Below are 17,497 nucleotides of genomic sequence, written 5' to 3' on the forward strand. Positions count from 1 at the left end.
AGAGGGTGAAAAGGATTATTAGGGACAAGGTGTGGCTAGAAGTCATGCTCTCAATTCCAAAATGTCTTTTTTTTTTTACTATCATGCATGCTGCTTTTATTAGGATGCCTTTCCACTACTTTTAACCTTTTTAAAAAAATTTTATTTTAATTTATTTTTTCAAATACATTTGTCTCTGCCTACCCCCACCACTTTCCTTTGCCCCCTCCTTCATTCCCTCCCTCAGCTCTTCCCCTTTGGTTTTGTCCATGAGTCCTTTCAATATGTTCCTTAACTTTCCCCTTCCCTTCCTTTTCCCCACCTCCCTCCCTCCTTTCCTCTTGTCTCTGTTGAAAGGAAAAGAAACCAAAATTTCTTCTTAATCAGCTAGTCTAATTGTGTTCCAGTGAGTTCACTTTATACATTTTTTTTGTCTAAAGACAAGTTTAATATTACATCAATCTGAAACAAATGAACAATCATATTTCTTAATATTATCCTTTATTCTTTAGTGTCTGTGACATTGTCATGGGAATACTTGAAAATATGATTTTTCCTCCATTAAAAATATGAGAAGTTAAAATTAGCAGTCATCCAGGAAGAAGGGGACACTGGAATGCCGTAATTATAAACTGTCACAAATAGAGCTGAGCTAAAGTAGAATTTTGGTAACAAACAGTAACTTAAGTTCTTGTACTGTTTCAGGTACTAAAAGAAATCAGCCACATAAAGCTGAGGGCTTGACTGAGCTACCAATGCAACCATTTTCCATGGTCCCTTTCCTGCCAATTCACTGATAAGAATAGTCTGTTTTTCCTGAGAACAAAAGGTAAAAAGGACATGTCTCCTAATGAAAGCCATTTGTAAAAAGAAACCATCTGTACTTAAGAAGAAAGTAGAAAGTTCAATAAAATAATTAGGAAGCTAAAAATGCTCTTTTAAATTATAGCTTTGAAGCCCTCACTAGCTCTTTGTATCCAAGGTCGGCAGTTTCTATCCTAGGCATGTGGAATTGATTTCTACCCTCGAGTTATACATGCAAGGACCTGCCTGCTTATCTGACCCAGGAATCTGCAGGATATTGTAATAAGGTGCTGAGCATGGGTCCTCTAATAAGAGGGGGAACACCTCCACAATCCTGTCTTCATGCAGGATTGAGGGGGCAGGGAAAAGTGGAAAGTACAGCATTTAAGACACACTATAGAGCAAAGGCAAATTAACAGCCCGAGCCTTCCTGAAAGAAAGATCTTGGAAGCTGCAGAATTTTATAGTGTCTATAAGAATGTGCAGTGACTTGTGGCATAGCCCCGCAGGGAAGCTCATACAGCACCTGCAAGAACTGCATGGAGTGGGGTGGTAGATGCCCTTCTGGGATGTCTGTGCGTAGCTGGAAATTCTTGACCAAAGATGGCAGCTGAAAGAGGGTCCAAGGCACTGGAGAGATGACAAAAATGACATACACTAACGCATCATAGGAATGGCTGGGTTTTAGATCATGCGGAAAGTTCTGAGCTGAGCATTTAAAATTGGAGCAGGAGTTCTGAATTTCAGGGAGTCAGCATGAGGTCTGCATAAAAGACTGCCACGAGGTCTGGAGGTCTGCCTGGAAGTCTGCCTGCAGAAGACAGCAGCAGAGCTGGCGGTGCTGCAGGGAACCTGCCTGCACACCAAGACTCATGAGAGATACTTGAAGCTGAACTGTGACAAAGAACGTTGAGCTGAAGACTTCATTTTTCTGAAAGACTATACTTTGAAACATATTTTGAAACAGGCCTGGTTTGGCAGAGGGAGATAAGACCATTTGTTTTTGTGTGTTTTAAAAGGGAGCAGGACTTAACAGCAGAAATCTGCAATTATTCTAAATCTGTATAACCTTTAAATAAACAACCCCTTTTCTTTTTCACCAAACTCTTGCTTTGAGAGTCATGCTTCTTGGTGGTGGGCAATCGAACCCTACGGCTATTTCGGAACTCCATTGGCTGGTTCTGTAAAAATTTGACCTGCAATACAAAAGCTAGAATGTTAACCTTATTAACACTTCATCTTCTGCTGCAAAAATTTGACTTTCTTGGTACTGAAACTAAAAATGTTAGTAATGATTTGCACATAAAAAGAAAAACATTGCCAGAATAACAAACAGGACTTCATCAAATACAGGTGAAGTCAGGGTTTCAGTTTAAAACAGAAAAATGTGAATTAGATTTTTAATGATATCTATGAGCTTCCCTGGGTGGGGGCAGATTTTTTCATTACATTAACTGTGCTTAAAATAAATCACATTAATTTATTTTATTTTATTTTTTTATCCTCAACCAAGGAGATTTTTTCCTTGTCTTTTAGAGAGAAAGGAAAGGAGAGACAGACAAACATGAGAAAATGCCGGAGAGAAGCATCGGGAACCAGGAATTGCTTGAACCCTGGCCGGAAATCAAACCCACAAGCTGGGTAAGTGCCCTGGTATGAATCAAACCTGTAACTTTTTGGTTATAGGATGATGCTCCAATCAACTCAGGAACATTGGCCAAGGCAACATTTTTTAAATTCTGAGTTGAATTGACTTTAATTGGTTTATTTTTAATTTTATTTGCCTTATTACAAGTTCTTTTAAAATAAATTTTTTGTTACATGGATAATTTGTTGATATGACACAGCTATTTATTGCTTATCACTATTAGGAAAACTGTAATAACATTAACCTTTCAATATGCATTTCAGTGTTTTAAATTACCCTTCTTGGAAATAACAATTTATCATCACAATTTTTTGAACACCCTACCACACTTACCACAGTGGCCTTGCTCATAGTATATAATCAACAAAGATATATTTTAAATGAGGTATGGATTAAAAATAGGATATTTTTATTTTCCTGCTCTGTCCTTAACTTGAAAAACTATTTATTATGACTGAAATAAATTTTATTCGTATTGGATTTCCATTCGTAACATTTTACCAGTTGGAGTGAAACATTTATCTTGATTTGACAATTGTGCTTATAACTACCACTAAATCTAGGGAGGACAACTCAATAATACCAAACAATAAAACACTTCCACCAAAAGCCTTTGGGAACCAAGGTAGTGAGACGTTCCTTATGTTATTGGATGAATCTGTCCGCATGCTGAATTTTATAATATTGATAGATTGTTGAGGCATTCCAATAATATACAAAATCAAATGGAACCTTTATAAAACCAAAGGGAAGTTACTTTATATGAAATTTCCACATGAGAATAATTTAACTTCTACTTCCAAGGAAGTCTAAACCAAATCTAACCTGGGTTTAAATTTTTGCTCTCTGGATACTAGCTTCAAGCGTAAGAGTTCTTGTTTATAGAACCTAAAGAAGGAACAAAGACAAACCTTAGGTCACCACTTGAGAATATCTATCATAACCAGACATGCTGGGTAACATTGAGCTCTTTCTATATTTAAGACCAAAATAATTACAACAGCTATTTAAAATAGCATTCCATAGAGTGTTCTTTTCCAGCCTTCCTTTTTAAGATTATGAGGAGTTTCACAGGTAAAATAAATGGATGGCTAAATACATTACATGTTATTTTCATATTTCCATTATCAGAAGAAGAATTAGTCTAAGCTTTTGTGACAGTGATGGATCAGTAGGCCAATGTTCTAATTTGTTCATCCACAACATCCTCGTGGGACTTAGGGCAAATTTCTTAACTACCTCAACCCTCTATTTACTCTCCAATAAGGGAAGTTAGGCAAGACCTGGATTATCCATTTAATAATTTATGGTTAAACATTTATCTACTTAATAAATAATTTTACTAGATAATTTTGACTAGACACATTTAATAGATAATTTTTCTTCCTCAACATAGAACTTTGAATATATTTTATGCTAACAGAGATGTAATTCCTGAAGTGCTATCTGTCATTTCCTCTCTCTCTTTTCTACTCACAGAGAGCATAAAGAGTTGTGATGTCACTATTACAGAGACAACTTTGATTTTACTCTAGTACACTAGAAAATAACATGTTCTAGAACCACAACTTTATTGTGACATACACACAGGCTGTCATATTGTGGTTGAGAACAAAGAAATTAATATCCTAAAATCTTTCCAGGACCTATGAAACATAATCTAACATAATATGTTGGATGAGGCTGTGGTATTTACCACAGACAAAATATATAGTTATTGACTTTCAATGAGAATTGTTTTTTGCAATGGGAGATCCTCCTGTTGCACCATCTAACCACATTTGACTTTCATCATTAGATCTCGGTCTTCTAGTATTACTAAGAATTGTGCAAGGCCTGTGACCCTGAAAAACCACCTTTCAACTGGGTCCCTAGTCTAAGAGCCAACAGTTTTAACCGGGCCACCCCCATGGAGTCAAGTAAAGAAGGAGCACACATGAACACATGACTAAATAGTATCAACACAGTCATATTTCACATCAAAAATAAGTTTCCCCAAAGTTGTGGTTATAAGGTGTAAATAACCAATATTTTGAATATAACAGGCAGGTACTACAAATAAAATTTAACTGGATAAATGAATTTAAAATAAATCACTAGAGGAATGTTGACTATGAGTTCACCAAGGTCAATAAATTGGCTTGTGTTCAGGTAAATTGTCTAAAGAGGATTTCAAGAAAAGCCTATTCATTCATCAATGGTCCCTCTCTCCTTCATAGAGGAAGACTTGGTATTTTCAGTTTTATTTTTCATTTAGCCTATCCCACAGACCCTATTGCCTAGGCAGATCAGAGAAATATAAAAAGAGGTAATATGGAAAGATTTATATAAGATTCTTTTTCAGAATGACTGCTGTTCTGTGTGAGAAAAAGCATCCATCCAGTGTTGTCCAAAGGCAGCAAGAGTGTGCTCCAAGAGCAGTCAGAGGAGATTCAGCTGATGGGGTTGTAACTGTATGAACAAGAGTATAACAATTTACTAGTTGGGCAATAGCTATCATACAACTAAGCACAAGTTTGCATGTTCTATGAAGACAATGACAAAACTTGGAATGAAGCCAATGGCTATAAAGTGTGTAGAGGTTCTCAGGTAGGGTTCTTTCCTGCCAGAAGAACCCTCCCATTTTCTCTTATTATATGCAAAATCTGTCCAGAAGGTATACAACAAAGTAATATGAAAAATAGACACATTTATTGAAGAATATACAAGAAACATTATGCATATGACAATGATGCCTCAGTCCCCTTCAAAGTAGGCACCTTGGGACCTCATACAGTTCTCCCAATCACCATCAACTGCCCCGTTGTATTTTCCTGAATCTCATAGATAGTCTGAAATCTCTTCCTTTTCAAAAGTGATTTTAGTTCTGGGAAAAGCCAGAAGTTGCAGGGAACCAACTCTGGGCTGTAGTGGGCCTAAGTCACCTGGGTGATTTTGATGTTTTTCCAAAAAACTCTGCATGAGACATGATGTGTGAGTGGGCTTATTTTTGTGATGGAGCTGCCAATCACCAGAAGCCCATAACTGAAGCCTTCTGAATCATCTGTATAGTTTCTACAGAGGAATTTCCAGGCTTTTAATTCTAAAAGGTGCTTTAAGAAAGCTCCAACCCTTAGAAAAAAACAAAGAGCTGTCCTAGAAAATGAGGTTGAATTTTATCTATGTGTAAGTAAAAATAAAAAATGTAAACATTAGAAACTTGGACTTAGAAGTGACTAAGATCTGTCACAAATGTCCTCTGATTTAATTTATATGGACAACTGTATCAACACATTTTCTGTATTTATGTATCAGAATGTGCCCTCCTTCTACACTTTTTGGAGGATCAAAGAAAAAGAAAGATAAGAGAAGGAGATTTTGGTAATATAATTTAATGCTAAGAAATCATGACTATTTCTGGATAATCTATACTGAGATTGAACTGTTCTTTTCCCTCTGACATGGTCACAATCTTACTTGACTCTCTACCACTGTCCATCATCCTCCCTTCAAGATGAAACCCACTAGCATCTTTACAGTGCACTTCAGGATGGTGGTAGATTGAATCACCTTTTAAAAGACTAAAGGGATCAAAGGATTGGTAGTGCACTAAAGAATGAGAGAGCATAATTCAGGATTAAAGAATTAATGTATTCAAAGGTAAAATTATAATCAATATAAAATGAATATGTTAAAAATCTTATTTAACTTATTAATTAATGGAGGAGTCAGTGAGATGCTACAACTTTTTCAAGGGAGAATTCGAAGACCACACATATTTAGCAATAATAACTGTTGGCATGAATTTATAACTAGACACAAATCTTATTTCCACCAGGCATTCATCAACTGAATTGCATTAGACATAATACTTTTGAATTTCTAAGGGCAGTGATTATTTGCGTTATTGGTTTTCTACCACTTACAGAGTTGCAAATTAGTTCAAAGACAATGAAAGTTTGACACAATGTGAAAGGGGGAATTATAGGGCATTCAGTAATGTTTTTACCCATTTCAAAGTATTTCTCAATTTTTCCTGACAACACAGGAGTGTTTCTAGGACTGCTTTCTGGAAATAGGGAGTGAAGGTTGGAAAAACAAGAGTTGAAGAGCTTAAAACATGAAAGCAAGACGAATAAAATCATTCTAGAACCCTGTCCCCCTTTACCACATGGGATTGCTTAAACCTGAAACAAAGTTACATGAAAGATATTCAGAGTGGTCTTCTTAAGCAGTTCTCCAATATAGCTTCTTCTAAAATCACAATAAATCAAATATATCTATCTGTCAATCTGTCTATCTAATAATTCATATATTGGTTTATGTGGAAACCTCTTTCCATGTATGAATAGGGGCATAGATGCAAGAATTACCTTCTAGGATTCCTTCTAATTTCTGTCAAGTATGAATGCAATCTGAAAGAGAAATAATGAAAATTAGAAGTGCTGGTTATATGACTATGTGAATTAGTAATCTTCCTAGCGATAGCAGAAGGATGTGTTCCATTTCACCAGGAACTTTATAGCCACTTGCTGGGGTGAATAGTACCAGTGCTCATGGATTACTATTTAGAGTGTCCTGAACTCCATATGGATGTTCCACCATGATCATATTAGATGGATAAGGGTCACAGGAAAGGCTCTCTCTCTTAGAGAACATTGCCACTGCCCGTCCAATTTCAGGTGGTTCTACTCAGCAGCTGACAGGCACAATGTAGATCTTCCCTACTTATCCCCCCTAGCTTTGACACAGGCTTGCACTGCTTCAACGTGGGTGGCTCTGAAAGGCTGTAGGTTGATGATTTTCTATTTAATGTAAACATCCACTCTCCCAAACATTGTTCCTTTGACAACTCCTGGGACTCCAGAAGTAATATTTGAGAAGAGGCAAATCCTACAGCTTTGTTGGAGGGGGGGACTTGTTCACCGCTTTTTTCACCATTAAACTTTGTTTGGAACACAATGCTTGGGATATCCCAAGGAAAGCAGATAGATAAAGATTTTATTTAAAAACAGCCAGGTATGTTTTATTGTCTATCCCCAATACCTCATTCAACAGTGTCTGAAATGCCCATTATACCCTTTGGGTTAAGGTAATGCTCTGAATTAAAATTATTGTGCCATAGGAAAATAATTATTTTAGTTATTAACACATGGGTAAAAATAACATATCCGAATAGTGGGGTCCTGATAGAATGGCACATGAACGAGACAGGATTCAGTTAGGAACAAAAGAAAGAAAAATCAAGAGAAATACTTGAAGAAATGGCAAACAAATCTATACAGTAAATAAGAAGAAGGAAACGTCTGGGTATGTGGAAGTGTCCCCCAAAACTAAATCTTTCATAATTTTGCTTAACACTTATTGTGTTGATTCCATGCTCTCATTTTTCTTCGGTCCTCTCAAATGTTTAAGTTCTACTTTCTTGTATTTTTTTTTTATTTTAAATCAACTTACTGAGATATAATTGACATGTAAAAAGCTATACATTTTTAATGCATATAACTCAATGAGTTTTGGGATGTTATTAACCATGAAACCATCCTTAAAGCCAAAGATTAATTCATCACCTCCCAAAGTTTCCTCCCACTCCTTATATTATTCTTATTTGTGTGTGCATGTGTGTGATAAGAACATTTAACATAAGACCTACTCTATTAGCAAATTCTAGGCATATAATACAGTATTGTTTGCTATAGCTACTATGCTGCATAGATCTCCAAAACCTAACTATCTTGCAAAACTGAAACTTTGTACCCTTTGACTATCATCTCCTCATTTTCCCCTCCTTCCAGCCTCTGGTAGCCACCATTCTACTCTCTGCTTCTTTAAGTTTGATCCCTTTAGATTCCACATATATGTAAAATGATAAAATATTTGTCTTTCTATGACTTATTTCACATTAATATAATGTTCTCACCCTGGCTGGTGTGGCTAAGTGGATTGAGGGTCGGCCTGTGAACCAAACGGCAGCTGGTTCGATTCCCAGTCAGGGCATATGCCTGGGATGCAGGCCAGGTCCTCTGTAGGGGACACATTGAGAGATAGCCACACACTGATGTTTCTCTCCCTCTCTTTCTCCCTCCCTTCCCTCTCTAAAAAGAAATAAAATCTTAAAAAAACAAAACAAAACATTATGGTCTCTGTGCCCATCCATGGTGTTGCAATTGGCAGAATTTCTTTCTTCTTAAGACTGAGTAATATTCCACTGCATGATTAAACCACACCTTCATCCATTCATCCATTGATGGACACTTAGGTTATTTCCATGCCTTTACTATTATGAATAATGCTATAATGAACATAGGGGTGTACATATCTCTTCAAGATAATGATTGCATTTCCATTGAATAAATTCCTAGCAGTGGAATTGCTGGATTGAGCATATGGTAGTTCTATTTTTAGTTCTTTGAGGAGCCTTCATACCGTTTTCTGTAGTGGCTTCACCAATCTGCATTCCCAAGAAGTAGAAACAAGAGTTCCCTTTCCTCCACATCTTCTCTAATGTTTGTTTTTGCTTGTTTGTTTGTCTGTTTGTTTATAATAATAACCATCCTAACAGGTGGTAGTTTATTTATTTTTACTATTGTTACCTGTACTTTTAGTGTCATATCCAAAAAATCATTGGTAAGTCAAATGTCAAGGAGCTTTTTTTCCCCTATTTTCTACTAGGAGTTTTAAGGTTTCAGGTCTTATGTTTGAATCTTCGATCCAATTTGAGTTGATTTGTATATGATTTAAGAGTCCAGTTTAATTCTTCTGCATGTGGATATCAAGTTTTCCCAGCAATTTATTTCCTCACATTGTATTCTTGGTGCCCTTGTTGAAGACAAGTTGACCATATTTATTTCTGGGCTCTGTTCTGGTCCATGTTTGTCCTCCTTTAGGTACTCTCCCTCACATAGGATGTCATATAGAATCACTTTATATCTTACAGTTATTTTATCAGCTTAACAATTCTTCCTAAGTTTCCCATGTTAAATCACTGAAAGGTTCCAGCTCTGATTGGACCCAGCACAATGCTACAATATCATTCCCATTTCCCCCCTAAACAAGAGATTATAATGGTGACTTGAAGATATAACAAATGCTTTTAAATGTTTGAATAAATAATGCTCAGGAAGGATGTCCATAACCTCTCTTGGGTTTTATGTATTACATGGAAAAGAAAAACATAGCTTTCAACTAATTCTTAAAGATGTCTATGGTCAAGAAAAGATAAAGGATCATTTTTCTAGTCCAGAAAGTGAATCTCAAACCAGAGTGCCTTTCAGAATCACCTGTGGAGCTTTTAACACTACCACTGCCCAGGTCCCACCCAAGACAACGACATAAGAATTTCTAGAGGTAAAACATAGGCACTGGTATTTTTAAAGCTCCCCAGATGATGTGGGCATGCAGCGGGGTTGAGAACCACTGTTTCCGGGTGTGCACGGCCTTTTTGGTTACTTGTGCTCTTCACTTTCAGTCACTGTTTATCATACTTGCTTACAAAGTGTGACAGTGGGATAGAAAGCCAGTTCCTTCTAGGACTTCAAAGTGCTCTTACAGTAATTTAACATCCTAATTTTTAACTCATTTTCCTCTTGACGCCTTCCCTATAAAATTACTCTGGATGAATAGCCATTCCTTAGTAATGAGTGGATTCAGGTTATAACAAAAATAAAACAAATTACACTCATTTTTGTAGGTGGAAGTCAAAGGCCCTCAAGCAGGTAAATAACACCCCATGAATGGGACATAGAAAAATTTTCAGGAAAAAATGACCTTTCAAGTGGTAGAAAATGACCTTTCAGAGAAAATTCCCAAATACTGTTTAGAGGGCTCATTTAGAAAATGCCACCTAAACACTGAGTAAAGGCATGTTCTGAACAAAATGATTTTATATTTAGCTTGAACTTTATATAAGCAATTTGGCTGTTCCTAATATAAAACAGTGATGGAAAAAGGGAGGTTAACACCATTCTTTTGATGCATTGAAACTTAACTGACTAAATATTAAAAATCTAAGTGTAATTTTATTTTTTGAAATAGTATCATTATAAATTTTGTGATAGTTTATTTCTGCAACAAAAAGATTAAAATGTATTTGGTATAGAAAACCTTAACCATCATGCAACATAAATTATGCCATGTAAAAAAGGCACAAATAAGATATATTCTACATTCTTTCTAGGTTTTCTAGAAATATTTTTTTTTTAGTTTAAATGCATTTTATTTTTAGACATTTTACATGATATTTTTTCCTTAAAAACCATACCTCCACTCCAAATGAATCAAGGTCAAAATAAATGAAGAGCTCAAGATAACATCAGTCCCATTGTCCTGATTTTGGTGTGTGGATGAAAAGCATTAGTCAGTTATGATGACAGATTCAACTTACCAATTTGTTAACATTTTTTATTTCTAAACCATCCTTAAAGAAAACCATATATGGGGTTGCACTATCCTCATGGTAGTCCAGCAGAACACCCATGCCACCTGGGTTCATGTTTTCACCAATTAAAAACTGGTAGTTTTTGAAGTTATCAAGGATATGCTCGATTTGCCCTGCAGCCCTTGTCATAAAAGGCTTTACTCTTTCTGGTTTCTGTTCTTCAGTTTTCCCTCTGATTGATTGTATGTAATGCTTAGTGTACTTCTTGTAGGCTTCTTTTGGGAAGCTGTTTTCCTCCAAATTGTATTCATAACAACATCCACACCAGTGATTACTGTGCTTTGGTACCTTTACCCTCAGACCCTTCAGTGGAGACATTTCCACCAGTAAAGGAGTCCATCTGTGTTACCCTCTGTCTTACTGACCATCTTCCCTTCTGCCTCCAGGCATAGCCCATCTTTATCACCAGGATCTTTTAGATATCAGAGAACATCTCATCATGGTTGATGAGGTTTCAGTAGATGATCAAGATGGAAACTGGAAGGAGATGACAATGGTATTAGCTTAGCAAGAGCTGGGAGCTCCAGTAAGTACAGTGCGGCATAAGTGGTGTTGGCGGGAGGCCAGGGGGTGCACAGGTGACCAGGGGTGCGGGTAGAAAGAGCCCACAGAAAAAGCTAGAAATATTCTTAACAAAATCTCATTAGTGCTGTGTCAATCAGCTGGGCTTCTGAGTTCCTGTATATTCATCTTTGGTGACTGTTGTAGACTGTGCCCCCAGGCTTCATACACTGAAACCTTAACCCCCAAGGTGATGGTATTAGGAGGTGGGGCCTTTGGGATGTCATTAGATGTCACCCATAAAGGAGGGACCTCATAAATGGAATTGTATCCTTATCAAAGAGACCCAAGAGAGCTTTCTGACTCCTTCTGCCATATGGGACACAGTGAAAAGACAGCTGTCATTGAACCAGGGAGTGGGTACTTACCAGGCACCAAATCTGCAAGCACCTGGACCTTGGACTTCCAGACTCCAGGATGATGAGAAATAAAGATTTGTTGTTTGTAAGCCACCCAGTTTATGTTATGTTGTTATAGCAGCCTAAACAGTCTTATTAAGTAAAGATGTCAGGTTCTTGATTTCCAGCTAATTCTCTTCCTTGTCTGACAGATCCCTGGTTAAACAAATGGTTCTTCTATTACATATCTGAATGTCAGCAGTATACTCAGTCAGGTCAGCAGAGAAAATTATTTTTAAATATATGATTGATCATGGAAGGCCCTTGGCCCTGCACTGTGAACCTAATGCCAAAGCCCTAAATCTGAGCTGTTTGATTGATGAAAAATGAATTGGGACCAAAAGTGGACATAATGTTGACATAAATGAAATCTCATCACCACAGATTCTTCCAGAGCTGAATTATAACCATTATTTTCCCTTTGCAGACAGTGGAGTCTACATCTTAGAAAACACACTGAGAGGATATGAAAGAAGTAATGGTCACAATGTTAGAAAAAATTTGAAGAATTTAGCCTGTGATTGACTTTAACAATGCTAATTAGAGTAGAGTCACACAGATTTACCTTGTTTGTGAACATCTGCTTTTAAAAACTAGAGTTTAGCATGGCTTATAATGAGGAGCAAGGGTTCACAAGTCCATACCTATATTCACTATGTTCACTAAAATTACCTTTTAAATGTAGTGACATTTAAGAAAAGTCCTAAGAAAGTGCTTATGAAAGCCATCAAATCACAGCTCTACACTCCCTGCAATAAGGGCAATAATGTGCCCACTTCATAGTACATCACATGAGCTGCTGTATATAAGATATACACATACACACATAAAATGCATATATACACATGTCATATACACACAAAATATGCATATGGCATACATATATATAACACACATAAAATATGCATGTGCATTGTACACATACACATGTATTATGCATACACACATAATATATAACCATGCACAGGCATGCATATAATACACACACATAATAGCCACACATTGCACACACACACACATGTAACACACAATACGCACATGTTACACACACAACACACACACTGCACATGCACTACACACATGCACGCACACATTAAACACATGTACACATATATGTGAACACCTAATATACATGCACTATACATATAATATATACATTATACACATACACAGATATATACAACACATATGCATGCACTGCACGCATATGCACATATACGCATGTAATATACATATACACGTATGTAAACCTGTGTATGTAATATACATACACATAATATACATGCACTATACACACATATATACATGCTTTAAACACCTGCATACATATAATGTACATATAATACACACACTATACATGTACACACATATACATATATACAATATACATGCACTATACACATGCACATATGTAATATGCATACACCCATAAAATATATGTACACTATACACATACACATATATAATTATTCATATACTATATTGTTTTTAAAGGATACAAAAACAGACAATATGGTCTAATTTTATTTTTTAGCATAGACATCCCTGTTACTTGTCTTACTTTGCTTTTACTTAGTTTTCTCTGTTACAATAAGCATAGGTTAATATTATAAGAAATAAAAAACAATTTACTTTTTAAAACGTCACGGTGATTTTGAACCATTTTAATAAGCATAACAGAGAAGAGATGAGAACATCTGAACACGAGAAAATACACATCTGGGTTCACTGTTTCAAATGTCTCCTCTGTTCCCAGCTTTACTCTGTGCTCTGGAGTCAGTTGGGTAAGCTTGTTATCAGTCAGTCATACACATAAATGGAAAAAAGGGTAAAAGGTACAAAGTCACTGTTTCCTCCACAACAAGAAGAAGCCCGAGGGCGGAGGAGCCAGGTCTCCAGTTTTCAGGCCTCTGCATCTGGGATCCACAGTATCGAAGCTGCATCGGAGTAGCAGCATGCGACCTGGTAACGGACCTCCGCTATCATGAAAACAGGGACATATGTCTTCTTTAACATTCTCCTTCATTAGTAATAAAATAGGGCCCCTTCTTAATAATTCCTGTCAAATACTGGAAACTAGGGTCTTGAGGTGCTAGACAGACTCATAAAGTCAGCACCAGAACTTAATAGTGCAGACCTCAGATTTCAGTCTCAAGGATCAGAACTCAGCTAAGAGATTGAGACCTGCTTCTTTCAGACTAGCTTTACCGGATCACAATGCTGTTTTCGTAGATAATGAGTCAGCAGCTACAGAGTGTGATTTTAGCATGCTTGGCCCCAGGTGGCTCGCTGTTCTCCAAGAATTCATTTTGTGGTGCATGACCTTAACCAGGCAGAATAAGTTAGTACAAGAGACGGTCCTTAAAAGTTTTTTATGGGCTAGAATAGGACAATTTTGATGAGAGTACTCTTATTATAGAACCAAGGACTTCCACTGTGGGTCAGGGAAGAACTTAGCATGTTAAACAAAAGAGTGAGACCCAACAGAAAAGATCTAGCTTTATAACGTAAAAGATTTAAGGTGGTGTGTACCTAGGAATCTCTAATTTCTAAAATGTCTTCTCAATATTTAGTGACTTTAAAGCACTGCGGAAACAACAGAACAGTCCTGTGCTTTGTATGGTCACCTTAAATGCTTCTGCAAGTCAATATTAATTGTGTTATTTTGACAATGACACTATAAGTATAAAATGTAGAATTACATTTGTAGAAAAAAATCTGTTCCAATGGAAAACTATGTGTATGTGTCATCTATAGTTTACCCTCTTGATTTATTAAGTTCCAGCCCTGGTCATTGTCTTTGGACTATTTTGTCCTTATAAATTTTTGCTAAGTTTTGTACTATCTTGCAATAATTTCAATTGAGTTCCTCTTCCTATGAAATAAAACAATTTTGTCCATTTATATAATTAATGTCAATGTCCCTCTCATTCCATGTAAATTTGTGCTGTTCTGACTTAGTCTTATTCTCCTATTACCATATGAGTAAATAAATTCTTTAACATGACAATTCTTATTTCTGTAGGTGAACCAATATTTTACCTTTTTCTGAATTATCTTTAACAGTTTGGAGGCCAGATACACTACCAGAGTTAGGTAGACTTTGTTGCTAGAACTATGTACCTCAAAGGGACTTTAATCTCCCAGTGAATGCAAGTGGTTATCCCACTTAGCTGACTCTCATTTTCCTAATTTTACTTTTACTCTCTATTAATTTTGCTTGTGTTTTGTTTTAGACTGATAAGTTACTTTCTATTTGGAATTTCATATTGCAGTTTAACCATTTGATGAATTTATACCCACTGGAAAAGAAGAGGTATTTGATAATAGCCACTGAGTTGTTTTTTTTTTTAATTATGTGTTTATTCTTGAACCATGCCTAAAACTTGAAAATTGAAGTTACAAATTCTGCCTGTATCTGTATCTCTGATTATATGTCTGTCATTCAAAAACGGTTTTTGTCTCACTGTATGAGGCTGAGATATTTTCCTATATTAACGGTGTTAATAGATTGTATTACTCTTAAAGAATCTCCACTCTGGTTGGCTTATAGAAATAAGTGCAAATATCTAGAAAATACTAAAATTCTCAGAAAATAAAAAAAACTAAACATCCAAAACTTTTATTGTGCTAGTTTTAAAAAGTGCTCTTATTGACACTACAAAGAAAGAAAACTACAGGACAAGTTCGCTGATGAACATAAATGCTAAAATCCTCAACAAAATATTGGCAAACCACGTCCAGCAATACAGTCAAAAGATTATCCACCACGATCAAGAAGGATTCATCCCAGGGATGCAGGGATGGTTCAATATACGCAAATCAGTAAACATGATACATCACATAAATAAAAGAAAAGACAAAAACCACATGATCATCTCGATAGATGCAGAAAAAGCATTTGACAGGGTACAGCACCCATTTATGATCAAAACACTCAGCAAAATGGGAATAAATGGGGCATTCCTCAACGTAATAAAGGCCATATATGAAAAACCTACAGCTAATATCATACTCAACGGGCAAAAACTGAAAGCTTTCCCACTAAGATCGGGAACACGACAAGGATGTCCACTCTCACCGCTTCTTTTCAACATCGTATTGGAAGTGCTAGCCACAGCAGTCAGACAAGAGAAAGAGATAAAAGGCATCCAAATAGGAAAGGAGGAAGTAAAACTATCATTGTTTGCAGATGACATGGCAGTGTACATAGAGAACCCTGTAGACTCTACCAAAAAACTCCTCAGCCTAATAAGTGAATTTGGCAAAACAGCAGGATACAAAGTCAACATTCAGAAATCAAAGGCGTTTTTGTACACCAGCAATGCAATAAAAGAAGAAGAAATCAGAAAAAATATACCATTCGATATAGCACGAAAAAAGATAAAGTACCTAGGGATAAATTTAACCAAAGACACAAAAGACCTGTATGCAGAAAACTATGCAACATTGAAAAAAGAAATTAAGGAAGACACAAATAAATGGAAGCATATACCGTGCTCATGGATTGGAAGAATTAATATCCTCAAAATGTCCATACTACCCAAAGCAATTTATAGATTCAACGCAATCCCTATTAAGATACCAATGACGTATTTCACAGAAATAGAACAGACTTTTCAAAAATGTATATGGAACCATAAACGACCCCGAATAGCCGCAGCAATTTTGAGAAAGAAACACAAAGCAGGAGGGGTCACAATACCGGACATCAAACTCTACTACAAAGCCACCATACTCAAAACAATCTGGTACTGGCCCAAGAACAGACCCATAGACCAGTGGAACAGAATAGAAAGCCCAGAAATAAGCCCAGGTCTCTATGGACATCTAACATTTAACAAAGGGGGCAGAAGCATAAAATGGAGCAATAACAGCCTCTTCAACAAATGGTGTTGGGAGAGCTGGATGGCTACATGCAAAAAATTGAAATTGGATCATCAGCTGACACCATACACAAAAATAAACTCAAGATGGATAAAAGACTTAAATATAAGTCGCAACACCATCAAAGTCCTAGAGGAGAACATTGGCAGGAAACTCTCAGATATCCCACGCAGCCATTTTTTCACTGATATGTCTCCTAAAGCAAGGGACAGAAAGGAAAGAATAAACAAGTGGGACCTCATCAAAATAAGAAGCTTCTGCACAGCGAAAGAAAACATCAGCAAAATGAAAAGGGAGCCAACCATTTGGGAAAATATATTTGCCAATGATACATCAGATAGAGGTTTGATCTCCAAGATATACAAAGAACTCACTCGACTTTACTCCAAGAAGACAAACGATCCAATCAAAAAATGGGCAAAGGACCTGGGCAGATGCTTTTCTAAGGAGGAGATACAGAGGGCCCAGAGGCATTTGAAAGGATGCTCTGCATCACTAGCCATCAGAGAAATGCAGATCAAAACCACCATGAGGGAATCACCTCACACAGGTCAGAATGGCCATCATAAACAGATCCACAAACAACAGGTGCTGGCGAGGCTGAGGAGAAAAGGGAACTCTAGTCCACTGTTGGTGGGAATGCAGACTGGTGCAGCCACTATGGAAAGCAGTGTGGAATTTCCTCAGAAAGCTGAAAATGGAACTGCCTTTTGATCCAGCGATTCCCCTGCTGGGACTATACCCTGAGAACACCAAAACGCCAATACCAAAGAACCTATGCACCCCAATGTTCATAGCAGCACA

General features: G+C 36.7%; 1 pseudogene; it reads right to left on the reverse strand.

Moving 5' to 3' along the window:
* Positions 1-1,526: 1,526 nt before the first annotated feature.
* LOC129088158 (translationally-controlled tumor protein-like) lies at positions 1,527-11,310 on the reverse strand (annotated as a pseudogene).
* Positions 11,311-17,497: the final 6,187 nt, after the last annotated feature.

The sequence above is a fragment of the Pteronotus mesoamericanus genome, unplaced genomic scaffold (genome assembly GCF_021234165.1).
Source record: "Pteronotus mesoamericanus isolate MK-2021 breed Mesoamerican mustached bat unplaced genomic scaffold, CSHL_Meso_final scaffold_54, whole genome shotgun sequence".
NCBI classification, from domain to species: Eukaryota; Metazoa; Chordata; class Mammalia; order Chiroptera; family Mormoopidae; genus Pteronotus; species Pteronotus mesoamericanus.